Source organism: Pinus tabuliformis, chromosome 5_1, assembly GCF_031772625.1.
Source record: "Pinus tabuliformis cultivar Carrire ecotype Pingquan chromosome 5_1, CPIR1, whole genome shotgun sequence".
Taxonomy (NCBI): Eukaryota; Viridiplantae; Streptophyta; class Pinopsida; order Pinales; family Pinaceae; genus Pinus; species Pinus tabuliformis.
This window is the reverse complement of record NC_142305.1, coordinates 170,979,418-171,006,557: the sequence shown is the minus strand read 5'-3', so window position 1 is coordinate 171,006,557 and position 27,140 is coordinate 170,979,418.

Sequence of the window (27,140 nt, the reverse complement as noted above, 5' to 3'; positions counted from 1 at the left end):
GCCTTTGAGCAAGGTGAGATGCATACTATTTTGCCTATTGGTAGCCCAGTATGCATCGCACTTTTTGATATAGGAAAAGTGCGATGATTGGGGAGCGAAATATTCAAACCCCTGAGGCCCAGAAAAGTGAGAAAACTTGCCCAGAATTGAAAAAAGATGGAATGAAAATGAAGAGCTTAAGGATGGCTCCTACCTGGCCCTGATGGCATGGGAAATGGTCCAAAGGATCTCTCACAATCAACGGGTGAAATTTGAAGGGGAAACCCGCTTCAAAGTTCCAAATCCCAAATTTGAAATGAAATGGTGAAAATGAAATGTTAAAACTACTTTTTATGTTTAATTTTCCATGTACTTCAAGTAAATGTTAGTTTTAGTTCATTTTTCATTCATTTATATGTATTTTTAATTAGTTTGATGGAGTTTTGAACAGTTTGAACAATTGTTGACAGAATTTGATATGTTAAATGGTGAATTGAGCATCTTTGACCACCAAGAAAACTTTTTTGTCTTCTTTTTGAGCTTTGATTCAAAAATAAAAAGAAAACAATAGAGTCCTCTTTAAACCCTTTTCAGACTCATTCAAATATTGTCGAGCACTTGTCTTTTCCAGCTCATTAAAGTATTGGAAACATCATCCCTCCTGTATTATTTTATCCTTTTTTGGACCTAAGGGATTATTTTACAAAAAAAAACTTATGGAGTTTTCTTTTCATCCCTTTTCAAACTCTCTAAACATGAAAAGGACCGAGTTATCCTTGTTGTTAAAATCGTTAAAATAATAGCGACAAACTTGTCCATCTAGACAAGACTGAGTTTCACTGTTGCTAGACTCGTTAAAACATCAAATAGCGACTAGTTTGCCCGAAGGGCGAATTATAGAACAAGCATATGTTATACTCCTCAAGCTTGACAAAAATAAAGAGGTACTGGTTAGAAATGACTGGGGAAAAAGGGGAAAAAGCTTGAAGAATTTATGGTATCAAGTTGCTCTTGAGCATGACACTTTCACTTCATCTCCATGATTGAGTTGGGTTGGGTTATTTAATTCACCAGTCATCATACCCTTGGTCTTTTATACCATACATTTTTTGGGGTTAACGCTACCAATTCATCTCAGTGTTGCCAACATGTTCAAGATAAGTCATTCAGTTGAGAAGTCATAATCCAGTTAATGTGTCATACACTATAATACCTCCAACTTTCATTTTTCATGACCGCCATTCCTGAACCTTGTCGTCAGTTCATTTTCACCTCCAGAAATCATTTGCTTCATTTTGTGTCGTAGATGTGGGATACATCAAGGCCCTCCTACGATGAGTCACTTCTTGTCGACATCAACTCATTATCCAAGAAGTTGACTTAGAAACAACCCTTTCAGTGCTTTGAAGCTTGCATAAATCAATGGCAAGTTTCTGACTTCCGGCGACAAGTTGACATCAATGGCCTTCGACCGAAAGATTTTCCATGGTGTTCGAGATCAGATCATGAATTCACACCACGTGAAATGTACTGTAGTACCTTGAGGATCATTTTCATTATCGGTGATCCCTCTCATGTATGTTAACAACTCACATCATTGGCTAGTAATCAGGCGATGTATTTCCATGTTCTACTTCAGAACATCTCTTCACATGGATTGACTTGTACATCGAGCGAAGATTGAATGAGTTTGAAGAACCTAGATCTAGTTTCATCCATCTGGGATGTGATACATTCAGGGATATAAAAACATCAATTGTACAAAGGCTCTACACAGACGGTCATCCTAATCATGGATTGCGACTCTATATCTGTAGAATCACGAGTCTGTATCTGGAGACGACTATCTGATCTATGTACATGAAATGAAATTTATAAAGTTGAGCATGGGAGTGCCTCCCTCAGTGAGTTCATGAAAAATTATATATTAGCATGTATTGCATTGTAAATTGATGCAGGTCACCTTCCAGTTCGAAACTTCGGATCATCATGATAAAGCATTTCACCTAACATGAATATTTACGACCTCATGCTTTAGGGGGCAACTGTTATAGGCATATTTGGGCACATCAACCCCAAACTCGTATGTTGATGTATTAGGGCTCATTAAACCCTAAAAGAGTTGTTTCATACCCTAAAGAAAGTTAGTCATCTGAATACATCATTGCCCAAAAGTTCCATCTAAGAAATCATACAGAAATTGCTTAGACTAAACCATACTGACTGCTACATTGTCAAAGTGCGATGCATACTGACTGCTACACTATCAAGGTATGATGCATACTATTTAGGCCTTCTATAGGGTGCGATGGGCGAGGATGGACAATTTTTTGGGATAGTTTGTTAGTTGGTTGCTCATGGAATCTTCTAGAAACTTCTCCTGTGCCACTTGCCTCTGTGAATTTGCCCAAGGCTGAACAAGGTAACTAGGAAAGCATCTCCAATCCCCTCTCTTGTGGAAATAGTTGTAACAAGTGGAATGACACTAATCAATTCCCATGGATGACTCACACCCTTGCAAATATCTATAAAAGGATCTCCAATCCAAGAGATCAGGAGGTTGGAATGTTGTGAATTGCAAGTAAGTGCTGATAGTTTGTAATTGAGGAGAGAGAATTGTATTCTTGTTTTTGTGATCTTGATATTTCATGAGGTGAAGAAGGATTGAAGCTGGGAGGATGGAGCTGGATCAGACAACTAGGTTGTAATTATCCTTTCTATTAATAAAGCTCTTCAAGTTTTCTCCCATATGATTGTGCAATTGTGAATGCTAACATTTGTTCATTCTATATCTGATTCTGTAATGTTTATGTTGCAATAGATCATGATGCTTTGATGGTTCTTTGTTGTTGTACTTATGCAGGTACTCTCCAAGAGTTTTAACTACGGGAGGAGTTGCAGGATCTACCAAAGGAGAGAGAGATCAAGCAAGGGATTAAGCGGAATTTCCAAGTTGGTTCTATTATCTTTCTCTTATCTGTTACACATAGGAAAAATCATTGAATTGCTTTAAACTGTTGTTTCTAGGGTAGCTACCAAACCTAGAGGGTTAGTCATTCGACAAGACACTAATTTTTCCAGAAACACTAGGGTGTTAACAATAGATGATTCCTTTTTAGATTTTTGAAACTTTTCAATTAAGGTCTGTGCCCTCTGCATTTCTATTGAATGTGAACTTTCAGCTCTCATAATCTGGTCTTGCAGAACATTGACTTGGGTCTCTAGTCTCTTGATATCTTCTATTTGAAGATGCATTATCTCCATGGAGGTGGCTAGCTATTCTGCACTGCTTCATATTCCTGTAGTAGTAGTTGCTGGAGTGGTTGTACGAATAGTTATAAGAGGAAGAGCCTCCATAGTCATGTTGGCCAACTGTGTTTCCCTTTCCTTCTCTTGTACCATATTCTCCATCTATGCTTCCATTTGTTTAATTTGGAGAGATTGCTCCATTATTAACTTCATCATTTCAGCCTTTTGAATCTATGTTTCCTCTATCTCTTTGGTCAAGGGATCATGTGTTGCGGGCATTTTGAGCTGCTTCTTCAAAGTTTTTATGTCCAACTCCTTTTTAATAATTTATTCTACTACTTTCACATTTGAGGGATCATATCCAATTCTCACTACTAAGTCTTCCAAAGACTTAATTCTGTTGTCCTTTGATTGGGATGAAATATTTTCCATCTTTATCTGAGATTGGGCATTTGATAAAGCCACCTGCATTTTAAACATATTCATAAGTACTGGTCAGAGTAGACGATATCATTTCACATGTTTGCTTGTGCATTTCTAGTTGATCAATAGGATGAATGTCCTTAGCATCGAACTCAAAAGATGTATGTTTGTAATTAGCTGGAGGTTTAGGTTCAACTGTTTCTGCTTCCAAGAATTCCATATGCATTTTTCCTTTTTATGAATCAAAGTCTGAGAGGAGTTTGCCTTGAGAAGTTACACTTTTCTTCTAGAATTGAGCATAAGTACTCTTTTTCAACATCTAATTCCTAGTTTTAATGTCCCTGAAAGTATCAAAAATGGTCTCCTCCTTTTCTCTAGGTACATTTGTAGATGTGGAAACTTGAAGAGACTATTGCCCTTCTGAAGCAGTACAATGCCCTAGCCGCAGTGAAAAACGCAGTAAAGGAGAAGGCATTAAATGCAGCCCTAAATAACAGTCTCGTGAAGCCCTAAACGCAGCAAAGGAAAAGTACGCAGCCACTATACGCAAAATGAAAATATACACTGTCACCTATACACACAATAATCTCTAATCCGTTGGCAATGGAGACCTATACGCACAACAAATACTCTATACATTGTCATGCATATACGTAAGATCAGGAAGATTTACACGCTGGAGACTTACACGATGTAAAGGTAAACAATGTCATGGTTCCATATACGTTGGACATTATATATACATTGTTCAATACATTGTGTATGAGTTCATATATATGCTGGAAATGAATATGTATACGCAGCAAATAGTAATACAGTCATATGCGTAGCATATGAACGCAGCAAATTGCAATACAGTCATACGCTAACATCTAAACGCAGCAAATGACAATACAGTCATACGTTTTCATGTCATCTGAACTCAGTCTTATACATGGAACGCAGTCACTAGAATGCATACATGTAAACGCAGTCATATGAGAACATGTTCATATATACACGCAATCATGATAACAAGCTTTGTGTATAGTGGATCTAGAAATGTAGTTATATATGCAGTTCATGTAGAGATACGTTGCTCATGGAATCAACGCAGTCATGATAACAGGCTTTGTGTATAGTGGATCTGGAAATGTAGTTATATATGCAGTTCATGCAGAGATACGTTGCTCATGGAATCAACGCAGTCATGATAACAGGCTTTGTGTATAGTGGATCTGGAAATGTAGTTATATACATAGTTCATGCAGAGATACGCTGCTCGTGGAATCAACACAGTCATCATAACAGGCTCTGTGTACAGTGGATCTGGTAGCATAGTTTTTATACGCAGCTCATGCAGAGATACACTGCTCGTGGAATCAACACAGTCATCATAACAGGCTCTGTGTACAGTGGATCTGGTAGCATAGTTTTTATACACAGTTCATGCAGAGATACACTGCTCGTGGAGACATATATCCGCATCAATGCAGTCAGGCACTTATACGCTATCCTCAGGTGTAGCCACTTTCAATGCATGGACCTGCAGTCACATGTTGTTCATTCCTAAGGTATAGCCGCAGTCAACGCATGATAGCCGCATTCAACACATGGAAGCCGCAATCACACAATCGGATCCGCATTGAGATGAGATGTGTCTAAGAGTTCAAGCTGCCTCCTCGGATGGGTTAAGGAGAAGTAGAACCAAGGTTGGTTACCCTCTCAGAATACCTGTAGATTGAAGGTATTCTCATATGGAGAGAGCACCTTGAGCATCTCAGCATATCTATCTCAGATAGATGACAAACTTAGGATACTCCTGTAGCAGAGTCTTGGTGATGATCATTGTGGTATTACTTCACAGTGAGCAGTATGAATTAGATCTATACGTCTCAACATATGAAGCAGTGTTATAGTCTATAAGGAGAAGAAGTTCTAATGTTCAGCATATTAAAGAAATAATATAGTCATGGGCATCATAATGATGCATGAAGCATAAAGATTATGGGCAACATGATGATGCATAATGCAGCATGAAGGTGTCACATGATAATGTGCAACAAATGAACAAGAGGCAGCACTACGAGAATCAATTGAAGCAGAATGTCTTCAACTGGTCTCATCATTATAGGAAATAATCTATACTCAAATCTAGATAAGTCAAAGTGTTGACTTCTATTGTAAATGTACTCTCTCTCTCTCTCTCTACTTAACTTTGAAGATAAAAGAAGATTTGATCAAAGGGTTTCCCCACACATTGTGGGGTTTGTCCCTAGCTCGCGCCATATCTTGTGTCCTCTTGTCTTGGCTTGTCTTCTGGGATTTTATATTTATGTTCTATCTGCAGTTTATTGTAATGTTGATGTGATTGCTAACTGTGAAAATTTAAATGAATTTCTCTAGCATAGAACATACCTAAACTTAACACCATGTGAAACCTGGCCCTTTTTTTAAATTTCAATTTGAATTCATTCATAGAATTATCAGTCCCTGGTGACTGGTCTCCTCTTGGCCTTTTCCCAGTTGCTCCATTTTCCTGTTCCTTTCCCTTATCTGATCTGTCTTTTGTACTCTGTCTTTTCTACTTCGTAGGAGTATGTGCACTCAAAGAAGAAATTACTTGTTCCTCAACCTCTTGCAGTGTGTCAGACATCCACTCAATCTGGTTCATAAATTTCTCTATTTCAAGCCTTTGAGTGAATGTAGGGTCTTGATTTTTTCTCCACCCTTTTCTTGGAGATGATGCCCCATGGGTCATAGGACCATGTGAAACTATGAGTGAATTTCATTTCCTTCTATTTCTTGTTTTGCTCCTCACCCGCTGCCCTTTTTTTGCAAATGAAAGGACCAATCTAGGATTTGATCCTAAATTGTGACTTCTTCTTTTCTACTACAAAATGTATTTCATCTACATTGATCATTTGCCTGATATATTCAAGTGAAAAGATCCTCATGGGGAGGAACTTTGGAAACTTGTAACGGGCCAATTCACATCCATACACTCTTAATTTTGTATAATTTTGGTACAAGTACCAATCTCCTGTTCTTGCTTGGTCTATCAACTGCATGATCCTTTTAATTTCTTCACTGATTCTGGGTTCCACAGTCCCATTGAGGAGGCTCATAGCTGGATGAACAAACATTTCTACAAATGTTTATAGGTGAAGTCCTTTTGATCTTTGATCACTAAGGTTGTCTAGAAAATGACAGATTTGGGTTCCCCTTCTTCATTTAATTTACGCATTGTAAACTGAAATTTGTTTGCCTGAAATTAAACAAACATATATAACAATACTGAAGAGTACTGAAAAACTTCCTTTGTGATCAAATTTACAAATTTCTCATGGATGGCATCTACCAGGAATTGACTAAAATTGAATAGGACAGAGGGTTTTGATTCTACTTATAAGAAGGATAGGGAACCTATAATGGCCTCATCAAGCCACCGACAAGAATAATAGCCTAGAAAATATGAAAGTATAGTGATTATATGTTTGGTCCTATCAGGGAAATCAGAGGATGAATAAGGAGGATTCTTGTTAGGTAGTGGAGTTTTTTCAGTCATGAAGATCTCTAAGTTTTTGGCTCTTTTGGTAAAGTCTAGCCTCTAATACATTTCACTAAGGATATCATGAGAAAAAGGAGTGGTTCTTTCAATGATAAGAGCCTGCATCATTTGCATTATAGATTTGGCATCAATAGTAAACAATATGTCTCTTGCTAGGGCTATCACTTCGCTTTGTTGTGGGCTATAGCATGAGTGACATTTTCTTATTAGTTCTAGGAAGCAATGAGTTTTTGGAAAGATATAGAAAGGAAAGTCGGTGTCCCAGAGCCCTATGTCATCCACTTCATCAACAAATTTGTCCTCCCACCAGCAGTATATGTCAAAGAGATCAAACTCTGGACAATGTCTCATGTATTTTGAAGTCTCTTTCTGCCAGTGGAATGTGGTCCAGGTCCATAGGTGGATTCACCATTAGATTGAAGATCTCTTGTTCTTTCCTCTTTGGTGGCATGGTTGTCTTCTGCAAATTTTTAAACCTGGACTGTATTGAATTTGTAGATGAACTGCAATAGAAAAGGGATGAAAAGAAATAGGAACTAAGAGAGGGAAAAAGAAATGAAATGAACAGGAAATGGGATTCAAGAAGGGGATGTTTTATAAATGCAAAAAAATGAATCTTTCTACAACATTATTATCGTTTCAGTGTGTTTGCGACCTATCTGTGTATGCCTGAATAGATATTTGACTTGCACCTGTAAGTAAACAGAGCACGTTAAAATTTTGTAAATGGGTGGGAGATGGTGTCCTTGTAGCTTTAGGAGAATTCCCATTAGATTGGTCTGAAGTAACGTGGGTTTGTTGGCTAATGGTCCAGCCAATTGAATTTAGAATGACATAGCGCGGGAATGGAGGTTATGGGCGGATGGGAAAGAGCAGCGTTGCAGAGTGGCAAAATTTGCTAAATGGTCATAACGTAGGAGGTGGTTTAGTTGAATGGGGAAACCAATTTTTGAGGGGCCCTTGGAGCAGTAAGTGGAAAAGGGGGGGGGGGTGAAAAATACTGATAGAGTGACACGTAAGTGGTTTGAAACCGCTGATTTCGGACCCCCCCAGGCATTAACGTTTGGAGGGTGAGGGGGGGCCAAAAAATCATATGGGTCATTAGATTGAATTATGAGTGTGAAGATTAGATGAGAGGTGAGGGGTGGGTAATATTTGATGTGATGGGTACATCAGTGGTGGGGTAGGAAAATTAATAAGGGGACGGAGTATAGGATAAAGTTAGGAATAATAATATGAGACCCTTTCCCCCTTTTTTCAATTTCTTTTTCCAAATTTAGGAAAAGAAACATGAACTATTTCATAAAACTTTTAAATAGCTTTTCAAGCCTTTTCACCTTTGTAATTCTTCTCAATCTACCTACCCTTTATTTCTAATCTAACGTTTTTTCATTTTTGCATGTGCGGGGTGCATTTGGACTTGCAAACCCCTTTTTTACTTTCTCTTTTTTTTCTTATTCCAAACCTACTCTATCACTTATCTCTCCCACTAGTCCAGATTGAACAATTGAACCAATTTCATTTCTACCTAGCTATTGATTTGCCAAGTTTGAACTGTTTGGCAGATCTTTATTTTCTATCCTATCAACAGAAATTGAAATTTGTTCAATCATATTTATACTGTATGAATTGAATAACATTTGGGGTTTTATTTTATTTTATTTTTTTCTTTTATTCTTTTTCTCCTTTTCTTCTTTTTCTCCTTTTCTTCTTTTATATACCCTCTTTTCATTTCTTTTCTATTTTTTTTTGTGAAATCAATTGAATATTGAAATCTATGAACAATTTGAAATCTGCAAACTATGAAATACTCAATCACCTTGAGATCCTATAAATTATAAGACCCTAACAGGGTCAAGGGAACAAATTGACCGAGAAATATCCCAAGATTCTCTCCTATGTCAGCTCACAAAAGTAGGGAAACATCAGAACTTGACCTGTTTGGAGGAATTACCAATTCCTAATGGATTCTACAAACGGGAAAGAGCACAAAGGCACTGCTTTTTCCTAATGGAACTCATGAAGGACTTGGCATCCTTATCCTCACATGCTATATATGTAAGGCTAGGGCCATTGTGAAAGAGGTCGAACCATTTCAAAGGATTTCTTATTTGATTGTCGAGCAAAGTATTTGACTAAGGCATAGAAGAGTTTAAGAAGGGAGAGAGAGAAAGGTGTTGGAAGGCTAAGCGAAGACTGATACAACCGATGGTTGTAATCACTCTTTCTACATCAATATAGAAATACAATTTTGTTGTCCATTCCACGATGTTGGTAGTATAACTTGTTTATATGTTCATGCAATGTCATTATTATGAGTGGCTTAGATATATGCAACTAGCTATCTTTATATGTTTATGCATTGTTTATCAAGGTTTTATGTTGTGATATTACGCTTTTCTTATCTATGTTTTGATCTGGAGATGGCTCAGGGGTCTTCCACCTAGTTACATTGTGCTCTCCAGCAACACCATAGCAAGAATTGAGGTAATAAGAACTTCTTCCTAATTTGATATTCATTTGTTAAACATAGATATGCATGCATCTTTGTGACAACTGCAGCTAATCTTACAGTCTGCCAAGGATCCTGTGAAGATCCTTGAGTGTTTCTACATCACCAAACACCCCTTCATTAATATCTATAGCAGGAGGAAGGTCCACATCTCAAGGGGAAGGCCCTTAAAGGTAGGATCAAGAGCTCCACATGTTAGAGATCGACCATATATCTACTCAACAACATCCAACTCGCTATTTCTCAAAGTTTCTAGCATATAAAGCTTCACCTCAATTTTGGGAAAGCATGCCAGAAGAGGTTCAGTGAGGGTTTCCATATCAAAACCCACATTGAAAGCACTAGTAAAATAAATTCAACCTGCTATCAACAAGGGCTAGTAGTGGAGAAAAGAGTGTTGGTCCTGAAAACTAGGGTTTCAAGCAACCTTCTCCATAATTGACTCAGGACAATTTTTCTTCTATTCTTCAGGAATGTTTTTGTATGTGTAGGATGATGAGTACGCTTCATAGTTGTCAACGTTTTGGCACTTTGGTATGTGGAACAGGAAGTATGACAAAATACTATGTAACAAAAACAAAGTAATTCTATGCATATTGCTGGGAACAAAATAGATTCCTAAGCAACAATATTCTAGTAGAAGGATGGATGACTAAAGAGGTGGAATGACAGGAATTGTGGAGCGCAAATTAAGGTTTCATACTCTATACATCAAGGACACACTTGTCGCTGATCGACATAAGTAAATCTACACTCATAAAGGTACATAAGTAAATATTTAATTAACACAGGGACTATTAATACTCAACATCATACATATAACCATGGGAGAGAGAAACTGACAACTTCATTACACAATTTCAGCAGAAGAGAAAAAATACATGAAATGAAATAAAAAGAGGAAAAAATATTGCTCATTTCTCTAATAGGAATCAATAGAATAGTTTCATTAATGCTTGAAGAGTCCAAATCACTAGTCCATTTACATTCATTAAAGCATCACTCAAGTCTCTTATGAATAGGAAAATTAGAACCAAAAGTGGAATCACAGAATTTTGACCCCTCAGGTGCAGAATTTAGGAATCTCTATTAGGATTTTATTCTTTCCTTTTATAAGGAGAGGTGTAGGAATTTACATGGTAAGTTCCTTAGATAGAACACCAAAGGACACCGCTCACAAATAGTTCATAGATCAGTACACCAATATTCTTGACATGGTTAAAATCCTCAAAGAGGGAAAAATTCCAGGACCTAAGCCAATGCGCCCACTTTAGACAATTTATTAATGTAAAAGAAAGAAAATTTACATAAGCTTCTCTCATGAACAGTCACATTACAAATGACCCTCCATTCTCTTTAAATAGAGATCATGGACCAATCAGGTGTTAAGCCATGGATCAAGTGTCATTAATACTGAGGAGAGAATGAACTTTCATATCACTTTATGTCTAGAACATATCGTGACCATGGGATTTTAAGTTACCAAAATTACATACTAAAGAAACACACTTTACGTTACTATACCCTAGACCAAGTTATACTTAACTATTTCCTATGTGTTAGAATATACTGACATCCCCCCTTAAGAACAACTTGGGATAGGCATGAAGGATGTACAAATATGATACAATAGGGGAAGGAAGGAGGAATTAGAGCCTATCCCCCCTTAGTGACAACTTCCTGAACTCCAACCATAAATCAAAGTTTAGTAAACTTCGCCTCTGTGAGAGAATTTGTAAAGTTGTTTACAACTTGATCATCGGTTGAACAATATTTCACTTCAACAACATGGTCATGAATGAGCTTTCTGATGAAGTGCATGTGTAGCTCAATGTTTTTTTTGCACTGATGTTGGATTGGATCTTTGCATAGTTGAATGGAATTTGATTATCACACCAAAGTTTAGTCTGATGTTGCTGCTGAAAGCCAAACTTTGACAAGATCTGATGAAGCCATAGCACTTCTTTACTAGCTTCTATGGCACCACGATACTCTACTTCTACTACAGAAAGAGAAATGGAACTTTTTTTCTTGCAATACCATGTAATAGGTCCAGAGCCAAGAGTGAAGACATAACCTACAATAGAATTCTGATCATCAGGGTCACCAGCCCAATCAGAATCACTGAAACCAACCAAGAGAGGAGATGCTTTTGCACTGTAATGAATCCCAAACTGAATTTTACCTTGAACATAAAAAAGTATTCTTTTAGATTCTTTCCAATTAATTTCATTTGGGTTTTTCATAAACCATGAAATAAGGCCAACAACAAAGGAAAAGTCGGGAAGGGTATGGGTTAGATATGAAATTTTTCCTACAAGCTGATGGTATAAGGTAGCATAAACTTCAGCGGAAGTACATGTGACTAAAATTTTGGCTCCAGAAGGAAAGGGAGAAGGGGATATCTTAGAGTCTTCCATGTGAAAGTGGCATAGAATATCACAGGAATACTTGGATTGGGAAAGGGAAATACCTTATTTGGATTGCAAGAGTTGAAGACCAAGAAAATAATGCAAGTTTCCTAAGTCTGTCATTTCAAACTACATTTTAAGGCTGGACTTCACATGGTTTATAAGGTTGGGATCACTACCAGTAAGTATAAGATCATCAACATAAAGAATAAGAATGATAAGATACTTACCCACTTTCTTGGTGTAGACAGTATTGTCAGAATGACACCTAGAAAAGCCAACATCTAAAAGAAAGCTATACATTTTGGCATACCAAGCTCGAGGGGCTTGCTTAAGACCATAAAGGGATTTATTAAGCTGACATACAAGGTTGGAGTCTATTTTTCTAAAGCCAAGAGGTTGTTCCATATAGATTTCTTCATGCAAGTACCCATGCAAGAAGGCGATTTAACATCCATCTTATGTACTTCCCATTTGAAAGAGGCAGCAAGGGAAAGAACAAGGTAGAGATAGTTCATTTTGGAAATAGGGGAGAAGGTTTTAGTATTGTCAATGCCTTAAACTTGTGAAAAACAATTAGAAACAAGACGAGCTTTATGTTTATCAACTTTTCCATCTCGTACAAACTTGGTTCTAGAAACCCATTTGCATCTAACAAGTTTTCGTCCCTTTGGAAGAGGAACAAGATCCCATGTATCATTTGCCAATAATGAACGATATTCTTCATTAATAGTTGCGTCCCAATCTAGATGGCCTGAAGCTTCTACAAAGGTGTCAGGATCATAATTTTCTAAATATTGAGTCAATAAAGAAGAGGCTCTATCAAACTGAGAACGTGTATGTCGTTGACCTATAGGATCACCTGCAAGAGCACCTACTGCATCCCAAGTAGCACAGACCCATTTTGGAAGCTAAGGAACTAAAGGAGGATCTTAAGAAGGTGGGGGAGGATTTTCATCCTCTTTGTCATCATCTGAAGAAGAAATATTTTCATAAGTAGAAGGGATAGAGAGATGTGGCACATCTGCCAAACTAGGCTCGTAGGCTGATATATTTTCAGCAAACCTTACATCTCTTCTAATGATACCATTTTTGGATTTAGTTGGAAGAAGTCTATATCCTTTGACATCTTCAAAATATCTAACAAAAGTACATTTTTCACTCTTAGGTTGTAAGGCTTTATGTTTCTCATTTGGAATATGGGCCCATGCTTCACTTCCAAAAACACAAAAGTGACTTACATATAGCTTAATTACGTTCCATGCTTCTTCTGGAGAGATATTGTTTAAAACCTTAGTAGGAGTGTGATTTACTATGTAATTTGCATAGATAATTCCTTTTGCACAAAAAATAAGACTAATTCCTTTAGACTGAAGCATATAATTAGCCATTTCCTTTAAGGTGTGATTCTTCCTTTCAGCTACATAATTTTGCTGTGGAGTATATGGAACAATATGTTGCACTTGAATTCCATGATCATGCAAATGTTGATGAATTTTTTGTTAACATATTCTCTGTCATTATCAGATCTTAGCTTAAGAATTTGATGTCTAGGTTGTTTCTCAACAAAGGCCTTAAAGTCCAAGAACATGTTAAATATTTCACTCTTGAGTTTTAAGAAGTATACCCAAGTGCGTCTAGAGAAATCATCAATTAAAGTTAAGGAATACTTGTAGATAGAGAATGAAACAACTAGCAGTGGACCACATAAATCACTATTCACAAGCTGTAAAGGGGCTGAGGCGTGCCAAGAGGCACAATTTTCAAAAATATCTCGATGATGTTTTTTGAGTATACATTTGGAACAAATACCATCTTTACAAGATACCATAGGAAGACTTGTCAACATATTTTCTTTACATATATTTTTAAGGGAGCGATAGTTTAAGCGACCAAATAATTCATGCCAAAGTTTTCTCACTTCATCATTATAAGCAAAAAATACAGAGGGAAGATTTGATGACCCAAATTTGTTAAACTTATACAACCTTGTAGAATCATCAGCAATTTCAGTAGATAAAATTTGTCTAGGATCTCTTAGGTCCTTAATTACAACATCATGAGGTGAAAATTCAACGATTTTACCTTCACCTGAATGAATTATCTGATATACAGATAGAAGTTTGTAGGATAAGGTACAAACACATAATACATCATTAAATTGACCATTGTTTAGATAAATAGTTCCAGTCCCTATGACACTAAGAGATCTATCATCACCAACATATATATATTTGGTGTTACAATAATTTAAAGAAGAAAGCATGGCTTCTTTTTTCGCCATGTGATAAGAAGCTACAAAATCAATGAGACACTCATGAGAATCAGAAGAATAAGATACATTTAGTGTGTAACCAGACCGAGATGCTTGACAACCACATGAAAAAAATGCTAGTCCCAAAGATGAAGTTAAATTTGAAGAGTGCTCCAAATGGATGTTATGTTTCTTCATTGTTGCTTCCAAGGCTTCCATCATCTTAAAGAATTTTGATTCTAAGTGGCCATAAAGATTACAAAAGTTGCAATGTCTAATATTTTTCTTCCCTTTGTTTTTATTTTCCTTAACATTTTGTTGAATTGAATTTTCATTTCGAGACTAAAATGGCTTAGGACCATTCCTTTTAGGATGTTCCTTCTTAGGATTCTTTGAATTTGGTTGTTCTTGGGTGGCTAAAATTTTCTTATAAGAGTTTAGAATATTAAAAAGACAAGATGTAAGAGTTTTTCTTGTCCTCTTATTAAAGAATCACAAAAGGCATCAAAAGAGGGGGACTTGTAGGGTTGTCCTTGAGAAATAAAGGTTTCTCTAGTAGAATGTAAGGTAGAAACAATTACAGAGTAGGTTGGTCCTAATTGTTGACACCTAATCCGAAATGGATGAGGTGAAGCTGGACAGTCATCTAGAAGATGAACTGATCCGTTTTGTATATGTATAAATAATATTTGTCTAATGAATAAAATCATAAGTTCTGTCTTGCGCTCAATATCCTCTGGAGTTACTCTGGCCTGACATGGTATCAGAGCCCAGGTCCCAGTCCCAAAATAGTGTAACTCCTCTGCCAGGTTTCTGCTGCCTCATGAAACCTCTGTCCTGAGCGCTGCTGAAGACTGCGCCCTCTGTCCTGAGCGCCTCTGAGACTGCGCCCTCAGATAATGAGTAATTGATGTGCGTTTTTTGGTGAGGAGTCATTTTTTTTTTGGTATTGAACGCATAGAAGCGTTTTCCTTGGCATGCTTGACGATTTCTGTCACAATTTCTCTGGGATTGATCACGTCCTTTGAGAACCTCAACGTTTTTACTGTTAACGCTTTGCTTAGACTCTGTTTTTGAGCATTGATAGGGAAGACTTGAGCGTCGAGTTGAGCTGGTTCATATTAGAGCTCTCTTTCTTCATCCTGAAAACATTTCCGCTCCTGATTTATATCGCTTCTCTTCCCTCTGCAATTCAAATTGATATCGATTCTCTTCTCTCTGCTATTCAAATTATATGCAGGTGTGTGTCGCTGCATTTAAAAAGAGCCAGGTTCACTGGTTTTCTGAATTCAAATGGATAAGGCTTTATGTAAGTGGTGACTGTAGTGACTGCGTTTTTAATAGAATGGTGACTGCCTTTTTATAAAAAGAATGATGACTGTGGTATTCGCTGCGTTTTGTTTGACTGCTCCTATTGTTGCACGCAACAAACACCCGTAACCAGGATTCACACCCATTGTACTGCACAACGGTTTGAGAACCCTTGGACCATGGTAAAAATGGTGGAGATACGGGGTATTCCAGAAATTGTTGGTTGAAGTTATTCCATGTCATTACCATTAACTAATAAAGTATACCATACTTTATCCATTGAATTTTGAATGTCTGGCAATCATATAAAACTGAAGAACATTTTTTTACTGTATAATGACATCATAGAATGGCAATGAATTAGTGGTGTGGTTGTTCAACTGTATATTTCTTCATTGTGACTGCGCTTTTGTAAAGACTGTGGTATCGCTGCATTTCTTTTATAAGATTCTATTGAAGTGCTGCTTGTGTATCTATTGGTATCACTGCATTTTCCATGGAATCGCTGTGACATGAGCAGAGTATTGTCATCAGTATATGTAAGCGTTGAAGTTTTTTTTATGAGTTGTTAATTTGGCAGCACCAGCCTTTAAATATTCCACAGCCTTTTTTGATTGAGCAGTTTTATGTGATGATAGCAGTTTGTGGTTGGGCAGTTTTGGGTCTAAAGCATCTGTAGTGATATATGTTGAAGAGATCCCTTAGCGCTTTTTTTTTTCTCTCAAAACACAGTAGTGTGGCAGTGATATAAGAAATGGTGATGCTGATGCATAAGGCTATGATATAAGGATTTTTTAACAGAAGTTTTTGGCAGAGATATTTTTTTTTACAGAATGCATTCAATCATTTCTATGGTAGGAATAGTTCTCACTGGCAAGGAGAACTATTCAGAATGGTCCCGGATGGTAAAACACACCCTTATCTACAATGAGCTGTGGAAAGGAGTGTGTGTCGGAGAAGAAGACAAAGACCCTGTGCAGCCCACATCAGACAAAGAACTCGCCATTTGGGAAAACAAGAACAACAAAGCCTTTGCATTGATTGCAGCATCTGTAAATGAGGAAGTAAGTCATCATATTTCATCCTATTCCATTGCCTTTGAAGCTTTACAAAAGCTGAAAGAACTCTATGATACACATTCTGCACTTGAAGTTGTTCAGCTCATGATTAAACTCTTCACTCTTGAACTGAAAAATAATGATCCTCTTACTCTTCCATCTGAAATAAAGTCTATAGGGCATGATATTAAATCCACTAAGGTTGAGCTGGATATCTCTCTTATTGCCTTTCTCAAAGCACTCTATCCTACCTACTCTAACTATCTTGAGTCTTTACAAGCAAATGGAAATCTTAAAGATATAACCTTTGACACTCTTGTGAAAAAGTTTGTTGAAAGAGAGAAAGCCTTTGGAAAGAAAATAATCCCTGAATCTTCTGAAGAGACTGTTTGCCTTGCTCATAAAGAAAAGCATCCTGCTCAAGATTCTACAAGAGGAAGAGGTGGACGAAGAGGAAGAGGAAGATACTTCAGAGTCAGGGGGGGTAGACATCCTCAAGCAGAAAAGGCAGATCTGCATTGCATTCGCTGCAAATGAAATGGATCACATGATGCTTCTACATGCAAGCTACCATGGGACAAGGTTGAGCAGAGAAGAAATCAGCAGAAAGGTAAAACTGATGACACAGACAAAGGTAAAGCACCTGGATCCGCTCACTATATTGAGGCACAATGTAACATTGGAGTAAATGAAGATTTGTTTAATGCTTCACTTGCTTCTTCCAAAAATGACTGGTTGCTTGATTCAGGAGCAACCTGTCATATGACTCATAGGAAATATTTCTTTGAAGATTTCACTGAAAATGTTGACGGAGCAATATACTTTGCAGATTAGTCAAAAATCAAGCCATCAGGGCTTGGCACAATCAGGCTTAAACTGCCTGGTCTTCCAGACTTTCTTCTGGATCATGTTCTATATCTCCCACAGCTGAAGAGAAACTTGATGTCCCTAGTCCACATCCGCCAGCAAGGTCACTCCATTCACATGTTTGATGGCAAGCTTGAGGTAAGAAAGGCATCTGACCACTCACTTGTCATGAGGGGTATAGAAGAAGAAAGACTCCTTAAACTGTAAGGAACCTCTGCTCATGCACAACATTTCTCATATATTTCTCATCATGAAGAAGGTGCACTTCCATCAAGTTTATTATGGCATGCTAGATTTGGACATTTAAACTATGATAGTCTCCGCTTGTTGAAGAAAAATGGTGTTGCTGGTTTGCCTACAATTCCTAGAAAACATAAACAATGTGATGCCTGCATTCTAGGAAAGCACAGCAAACAGTCTTTTCATGATTCACATTCAAGAGCACATAGGAAGCTTGAACTTATTCATTCAGATTTATGTGGTCCAATGCCTGTTTCTTCTGCAAATGGAAATAAATATGTCATGACATTTATTGATGATTACACCAAGTTGTGTTGGGTTTATTTTTTGAAGAACAAATCTGATGCTTTTCAAACATTCAAGAATTTTCATAAATGGATTGAAAATGATGCACAATCTCATATTGGGTCTATTCGCACTGATAATGGAAAAGAATATACATCAAATGAATTTGAACACTATCTTCACCAACATGGGATTAAACATCAAACAACTGTGCCTTATAATCCTCAACAGAATGGTGTAGCTGAAAGATGTTGGCATTATGAGATAAGTGTTGTCCTTGATGGCAAACCTCACTGATGACAAATCATAGTACAGAAGGTCAGCAGCAAGGAATTGATGATCAGACTATAAGAAGAAGAGAAAGAGATATACGCAGGTTCAGCAAGGAGAATCAGCGTGTACACGCAGGTTGGCTTCAGTAAAAGCGCGTACATGTGAAAACGTACCTTTGGTCAGTGGCAGTTAGTCCTTGGAAGTTGTGCCTATGGTTTTGGACCATGGCGTCTCGACGGACGTGTTGATCCCTAGTTTTGAGGTTGATGGTATTGTGTTACTATGGTTTTGGCTCTTGGTATTGAGCAAGGCCTAAGGCTATATAAGGAGAAGATCACTAGGCCAAAGAGAGTAAGAGTGTGCAAGTGTGAGTGATGAAGATCTGAGAAAGTGTGTGATCCAAGTGTTGGTTATGGGTTGGTGATCTGAACCAAGGTTTCACCCATGTGGAGGATGATGAATGATGGAACGAGATCTCAAGGCTTGGAATGATTATCTTCATATGGTTTGACTCTGGATAGACTAGATCTACTGACGCATGTTTATTATTATGATCTGGGTATGCTTTGATGTCTGATATAGCTGCAGAGTTTTAAGGTTGAATTTATAGATCTGTACGCGAGTTGGTTTTGGTAAAAGAGCGTATACACGCAGGTTGGGGTCATCCAAGTAGCGTATACAATGTGAAGTATGATATTTGAATATAGAGCTGGATCTGGTTGTTGCTATGATTGTCTGGTTATTGTTGACAGGGTTACAGTGATTCAGAATTGGGTGTTTCAATGATTGATGATGCAGGTTGTACTACAGTGATGATTGTCTTATGGATCTAGTATGAAAATGTATGAAACATGGTCCCGGGAAGATCGTAGGCCGGCACCTACGTACTGGTAAACATATCAGCCAGTACAAGAGCCAAGGGGGGTTGTAGCTCCCTTCCAGGAGCAGCTGGAAAACGAGTGAAGGTTGTAGCCTTCTGTAGGGTTGGCACCTACGTACTAGTAAATGGATCGGCTAGTACAAAAGCTATGAGGGTTGTAGCCCTCTGCAGGTTGCAGCCTGCGTGCTGGTAAATGACTGCACCAGTGCATTGTAAAAGAAGTTTCTTATTAAAGAAGAAAGAGACGAATTGCAGCAGGTGGTTTTCACCCACATTGGGTTTCCACCTTATATCATGGTGTTCATGTGTGTGGCTCTTGTGTGATGTTCTGTTCTATTATTCTGCACCTGTTTACTGTTAATATGCTTAATAATGATCTGATGCATTTACTGAAGATTAAGATAACTGAATTATAAGATCTCTGGATATACGCGGGTTTCATTAAACACAGTAGCGTGTACACGCGGGTTCACTTAATTGAAGTGGCGTATATGTTTCTGAGTATGAAATAGAAAAGTTTGATTGATCTGATAATACTGATTCACCCCTCCTCTTAGTATTATTTCCAACAATTGGTATCGGAGCAGGTCCTTCAGAGAAGCTTGATCGCTTGAAGGAGATCCGTGGAACAATGGGAAAGAAGCTTAAGAAGAAAGCTCATAAGAAGAAGAAGACATCTCAGAAGGACTATGACAGTGGGAGAGTCGATTGGGGATTAGGTATAAGAAGCTCTTCAGATTCAGAATCAGATTCAGAATCATTATCAGGTATGAATGTGTTATCCTCTGATGTTCCTGCTATATTTCCTTGTGAAAGTGATGGAAGTGATAGTGAAACTACTGAACATGCTTTTATGGGTGAGCAAGAAAAGTATCATATAGAGGCATTATTTAGAAGGCTTACAGACAAAGTTAAAGATCAACAACATCTATTGAACAAAAGGGAATGTGCTTTCAAAGAAGAAGTTCCCGAACTAAAGGCCCAACTAGAAGAAGGAAACAAGGTAAGAAAGCTTCTCAAGGACAAGGAAGACCAATGTCAAAAATTGCAGCATGAAGTGACATCTTTAAGAAAAGAAGTCAACGAAAGAAGCACAACCATCAAGAAACTCAAAGATAGATCCAGCTACTATGAAAATCTTGAAGCTACAATCCCCTCACTAAAAGGAGATCTTGAAGAATCAAAGAAGCAGAATACAGATCTACTCCAAGCTATTGCAAAACAAGAAAATGAAGTCACCAGCTTAAAATCTCAACTAGAATGTGCTTTCCGAGTTCGTGAAATGCAGCAGGATCTGAATGAAGAACAAGAAAAGGAGATTCTCAAATTGAGGCATCAGTTGGAAGAAGGAAGGAAAGATGGAGAAGACATGAAGAAGCAATGTCTAGAAAAGGAGGAACAACTTCAAGTTGAGGTAAAAATCTTGAAAGGGAAATTAGAAGAAAAAGATAAACTTTTGAGATTTCAAGATAGTACTAAAGCCTTGGATGATATTCTTAGTAGTCAAAGGTCTCCTGCTATCAAGACTGGTCTTGGTTTTCATGAATCTGTTGAAGGTGAATCTAGTTCACAAGGTGAGGCAAGGAACTCTAAAGAGAAATCTAAGATGATCAACAAGGAGATGAAAGGTCAACCCCATCAACAATCAAGGAAAGAAACTCCTCAAAGAAAATCTTTTACTCCTCCTATGAATAATGTTGAATGTTATGTATGTCATAATCTTGGACATGTTGCAGCTAGATGTAGAAGGAGAAGAGTTCAAGACCATTATGCGGACAGGTCATCTCAATCAAGGTACTTTAATGGATATTGCTTTGCGTGCAATATGTATGGTCACAAAGCTGCTGATTGCTACAGGAGGAATATGAAACATGTAAGATGTTATATATGTAACAAGCCTGGACATATAGCAAAGGAATGCAGGAACAAAGGATGGACATCACACCAAAAGAAGAAAACCTCATCACACTTGAAGATATGGAGGAAGAAGGAAGTACAGTCAGCACAATGTACTGAGACACAGCACAGCACAGACATATCAGACTCAGGGGGAGCTGAAGGTGTAAAACTTCAGTGTTCTGAATCTCATACGCAAGTTCCTTAAATGGAAGTCGCGTGTATACGCGAGTTAGACACTGCAAAGTCGCGTATATGTCAGTCTGAGGAAAAGCAGTGGGGACAGGATCAGAAAAAGGATCTGATATGATTCAGTCTATTATTTGCTCTATTGGTTACAGTCTGCTGAGGATGTGTGGAAATGTTTTGTTACTTGTATGATGTCTAGAAGTGTTTTTGATCCTAACTTGAGGATGATGATGTTTTGATGCTTATTGCTGATATATACATAATCATATCTAACAGATGGCACAGGTTGAGGGGGAGCATATGCCTTTAGCAATTCAATGTTGGCATTATGGTTAATAATCCTTGGTGATGATTCTTATATGGCTAAATGATATATCTTGCTATTGTGAGTTGTCTATGATAAACTCTCATATGATTCTTGGAGTTACATAGAAGATGTTCAGATCAGATCTATGGTTGATTCTTTGATGATGCATATATGGTGCTTACATGGTGATCTTCATAAGGACAAGGAGAAGTACAAAGCTTGAATACACATCTTCCTCACTTGATGATGAGTCACTTATATACTGCTGTTGTCATATACATAAAGATCATACAGTTATGATGCAGGCACTCATGTGGATAAGGATTGTTGCTGTTGATGATATCAAGAAGTTTTGTCAAATGAGCTTGAGCTCAAGATACATAGTGCTGACACATGGATGACTACTCAAAGTTGCTTTATTGGAGACATGATGATGAGTTCTTATCTATGATGATAGGTTGATACTTACATATGATGCAGATGTTCCCAAGTAATGATACTTGGATCATGTAGAGCTTGATGAAATGGCTATGGTGGTTTCACACATGATACAATGAGAATGACTCTGAATTCTGTTCAAAGGGATGAATTGATGCAGACATACCGTGTTATAGGTTGATGACCTATTCTCTACAGGACATTTACAGGTTGCTGATATGGAAATTTGTGTACGCGTGTTGTTTAAAGGATATCCGCGTGCATACGCAGTTTTACAAGAGGATAGTCGCGTATATGGTGTACGCGTGTTGCTTAAGGGATATCCGCGTATATACGCTTGTTTATGTGTATACAGTCGCGTATATGGAGTTTTGAAGAAAATCAGCAGGGACAAATGTTGGTTGCAGAAAGTCTGATATGGGTCTGACAGAGATCATCTGGCACAGGTTCAGGGGGAGCAGATAATCTTCCAATGATGCATTGTTGGCATTATCTTAAAAGCTTTTGGTTCTAGTTCACATTTGGTGTTGATTTCAGGAGGAACAAAGGCGAAAGGAGAACAGAAGGATCTCTTGGTTGCTGATCTGAATGGTGATTATCAGATGCTGCTGGTGACTTTCATAAGTCTTGGTCTAGTTATTTCGTCTCTATGTCATATATCTCTTTTGTGGTATCTCTTTCATGGTGTCAAGGTCATGTAACGGCCTATTTTTGTTTCCCCACTATGCCTGGGATGATTGATGCAATATGATTGGTTGTCATATGTAAACTTTTGATGTATCCCCACTTGGTTGGGTGGATGAGCCAATTCTTGTATATCCTCACTTAGTTGAGAGATGGATGTATGTATGAGTCTTTGGTGATAGGAAGGTCTTTTATGATGTATAGAGTCATGTTCTTCTTGAAGAACATCTTTTGCAGATCTTGCCTACAGTCAGGAAGAGCATGAACAGCACACTTCAGCGGCACAGAGATTCAGCATGTACTCAGAGGGAGCATGGACAGATTGGTACACCTTGGCATATACAAAGGGGGAGTTTATTCAGAGATTTCAGCAGGTACTCAGGGGGAGTATGGACAGAGGAATGATTCAGCAAAGGAAGAGAATATCTTGGTCCACCCTTTGCCCTTGATGTCAAAGGGGTAGAGTGATTTGGTGTTGTTGCCATCAAGTCCAAAGGGGGAGATTGTTGGCATTATGATGCATGTGTTGTACTTGATGGCAACCCTCTCATAGAAGAATATCTCACTTATGTATAACTGGATGAATCTTCAGAAGAGATATCAGATGTGACTAATGAAGGACAGCTCAAAGGAATCAGATGATAGTTCTAAGTGTGACAAGTTAGCTTTGCCATCAAGTCCAAAGGGGGAGATTGTTGGCATTATGAGATAAGTGTTGTCCTTGATGGCAAACCTCACTGATGACAAATCATAGTACAGAAGGTCAGCAGCAAGGAATTGATGATCAGACTATAAGAAGAAGAGAAAGAGATATACGCAGGTTCAGCAAGGAGAATCAGCGTGTACACGCAGGTTGGCTTCAGTAAAAGCGCGTACATGTGAAAACGTACCTTTGGTCAGTGGCAGTTAGTCCTTGGAAGTTGTGCCTATGGTTTTGGACCATGGCGTCTCGACGGACGTGTTGATCCCTAGTTTTGAGGTTGATGGTATTGTGTTACTATGGTTTTGGCTCTTGGTATTGAGCAAGGCCTAAGGCTATATAAGGAGAAGATCACTAGGCCAAAGAGAGTAAGAGTGTGCAAGTGTGAGTGATGAAGATCTGAGAAAGTGTGTGATCCAAGTGCTGGTTATGGGTTGGTGATCTGAACCAAGGTTTCACCCATGTGGAGGATGATGAATGATGGAACGAGATCTCAAGGCTTGGAATGATTATCTTCATATGGTTTGACTCTGGATAGACTAGATCTACTGACGCATGTTTATTATTATGATCTGGGTATGCTTTGATGTCTGATATAGCTGCAGAGTTTTAAGGTTGAATTTATAGATCTGTACGCGAGTTGGTTTTGGTAAAAGAGCGTATACACGCAGGTTGGGGTCATCCAAGTAGCGTATAGAATGTGAAGTATGATATTTGAATATAGAGCTGGATCTGGTTGTTGCTATGATTGTCTGGTTATTGTTGACAGGGTTACAGTGATTCAGAATTGGGTGTTTCAGTGATTGATGATGCAGGTTGTACTACAGTGATGATTGTCTTATGGATCTAGTACGAAAATGTATGAAACATGGTCCCGGGAAGATCGTAGGCCGACACCTACGTACTGGTAAACATATCAGCCAGTACAAGAGCCAAGGGGGGTTGTAGCTCCCTTCCAGGAGCAGCTGGAAAACGAGTGAAGGTTGTAGCCTTCTGTAGGGTTGGCACCTACGTACTAGTAAATGGATCGGCTAGTACAAAAGCTATGAGGGTTGTAGCCCTCTGCAGGTTGCAGCCTGCGTGCTGGTAAATGACTGCACCAGTGCATTGTAAAAGAAGTTTCTTATTAAAGAAGAAAGAGACGAATTGCAGCAGGTGGTTTTCACCCACATTGGGTTTCCACCTTATATCATGGTGTTCATGTGTGTGGCTCTTGTGTGATGTTATGTTCTGTTATTCTGCACCTGTTTACTGTTAATATGCTTAATAATGATCTGATGCATTTACTGAAGATTAAGATAACTGAATTATAAGATCTCTGGATATACGCGGGTTTCATTAAACACAGTAGCGTGTACACGCGGGTTCACTTAATTGAAGTGGCGTATATGTTTCTGAGTATGAAATAGAAAAGTTTGATTGATCTGATAATACTGATTCACCCCCCCTCTCAGTATTATTTCCAACAAAAGAATGAACAGAACAATTTTGAATATGGTACGATCCATGCTTTTCTTCAAAAATGTAAAGACAATGTTTTGGGCTGATGCTGTTCTATGTGCTGCATATATAAAGAATAGATGTCCATCTAGTGCTATAAGAAACAAGACTCCTTATGAATTGTGGTATGGACATGTTCCTTCTGTAAAACATCTCAGGATATTTGGTTCCACTTGTTATGCGTTAATACCAAAGGTACATAGAAACAAACTTGGTGCTAGAAGTCGTAAGTGTATCTTCCTAGGGTATTCAAACACATCTAAATCATACCGCCTTTATGATGAAGTAAATAAAAAATTTGTTTTATCTAGAGATGTCATTTTTCTTGAATCATCCAAATCTGACAGTGTTGTTGAGCGGCAACTTGATCGCTTGGATAGATTCACAAAACCGAAATCATTCCAAGAGTTTGATAATCAGATTCCACATCTTGAAGGGGGGATTCCTATACTAGATCAACATGTGGAATCTCCTTCTGAAGAACAATCTCCCCTGCATGACACTCCAACAACAGATGATGCTTTAAGTGATGTAATTGATAGAATTGGGAGACTCAATCTTGATTCAGACCCAACTCAATCAACAGAACAGCCTGGACCATCTCAGAAAGGTCCCCCAAAGTGGCTGACAAAGACACTTGAAAGTGTTCATCCTGATGAAATTGGAGAAACAGGAACCAGAAATTCAAACCGACAAGATGGAGGTGATGTAGATAACTCTAATTCACCTGTTGATATGGAGGTTACTTATGATCGTGAATTGAACTTGTCTACAGATTTTGAACCAACTTCCTTCAAAGAAGCTGCCTCTCATGATGAATGGAAAGAAGCGATGCAGAAGGAGTATGATGGCCTCATAAATAATGGCACTTAGAAGCTGGTTGATCCTCCATTTGGAACCAAACCAATTGGCTGCAAGTGGGTCTACAAGAACAAGTACAAAGCTGATGGCTCACTTGACAAGCACAAAGCTAGGCTTGTGGCAAAAGGTTTTGCACAGAAGGAAGGGGTCGATTATGAGGAAACTTTTTCTCCCACAGCAAAATGGGCCACCATCCGGACACTCTTTGCACTAGCTGCTCAGAACGGTTGGAAAGTCCATCAAATGGATGTAAAAACTACATTCTTGAATGGAGATCTAAAAGAGAATGTTTTTATGTCCCAGCCTGAAGGATTTTCTGTGAAAGGACATGAAAATAAAGTATGCAAACTTGTGAAGTCCTTGTATGGCCTCAAACAAGCACCACGAGCCTGGTATGAAAAACTAACTGAGCATCTTCTGAAACTCAACTTCAAACATTTTGATCTTGATGATGCAACTTTATTTGTCAAGAAAGTTGGCAAAACAGTTGTATATCTTGTGGTATATGTAGATGATCTTTTAATGACAGGGAACAATGAAAGCTATATTGCATCCATAAAGAAAGAATTAGGAAAATTTTTTGAAATGACTGATTTGGGCTATGTTCATTACTATCTTGGCATTGAAGTAACCCAACATCCAAAGTCCATATTTCTTTCTCAAAAGAAATACATTGGAGATTTGTTAAACAGATTTGGCATGACATAGTGCAATCCCCTTTCTACTCCAATGGAACAAAACTTGAAGCTCACATCTATTGAAGGAAAGGAATTTGAGGATGCAACAAAGTATAGACAGCTTGTAGGAAGTCTCATCTACCTCACTACTACCAGACCAGACATTTCATTTGTTGTTGGAATCCTCTCCAGGTTTATGCAAAAGCCTTGTGAGGGACATTGGTCTGCTGCAAAAAGAATTCTAAGGTACTTGAAGGGAACTCAAGACCTTGGAATCAAGTATACACAGGTGGATGACTTCAACTTGATTGGATACTTTGATTCAGACTTCGATGGAGACAAAGAAACTGGGGTATCTACTTCAGGATATGCTATGAGTCTTGGATCAGGAGCTGTCTCCTGGAGATCACACAAACAATCAGTACCAGCAGATTCCACAATAGAAGCAGAATACGTGGCAGCAGCTGAAGCAACAAAAGAAATTGTGTGGCTCAGGAAAATTCTTGAAGATTTGCAAGTAAAACAAATACAATCTACTCCACTCATGATTGATAACACATCTGCAATAAAGTTGGCCAATAATCCAAAGTTCCATG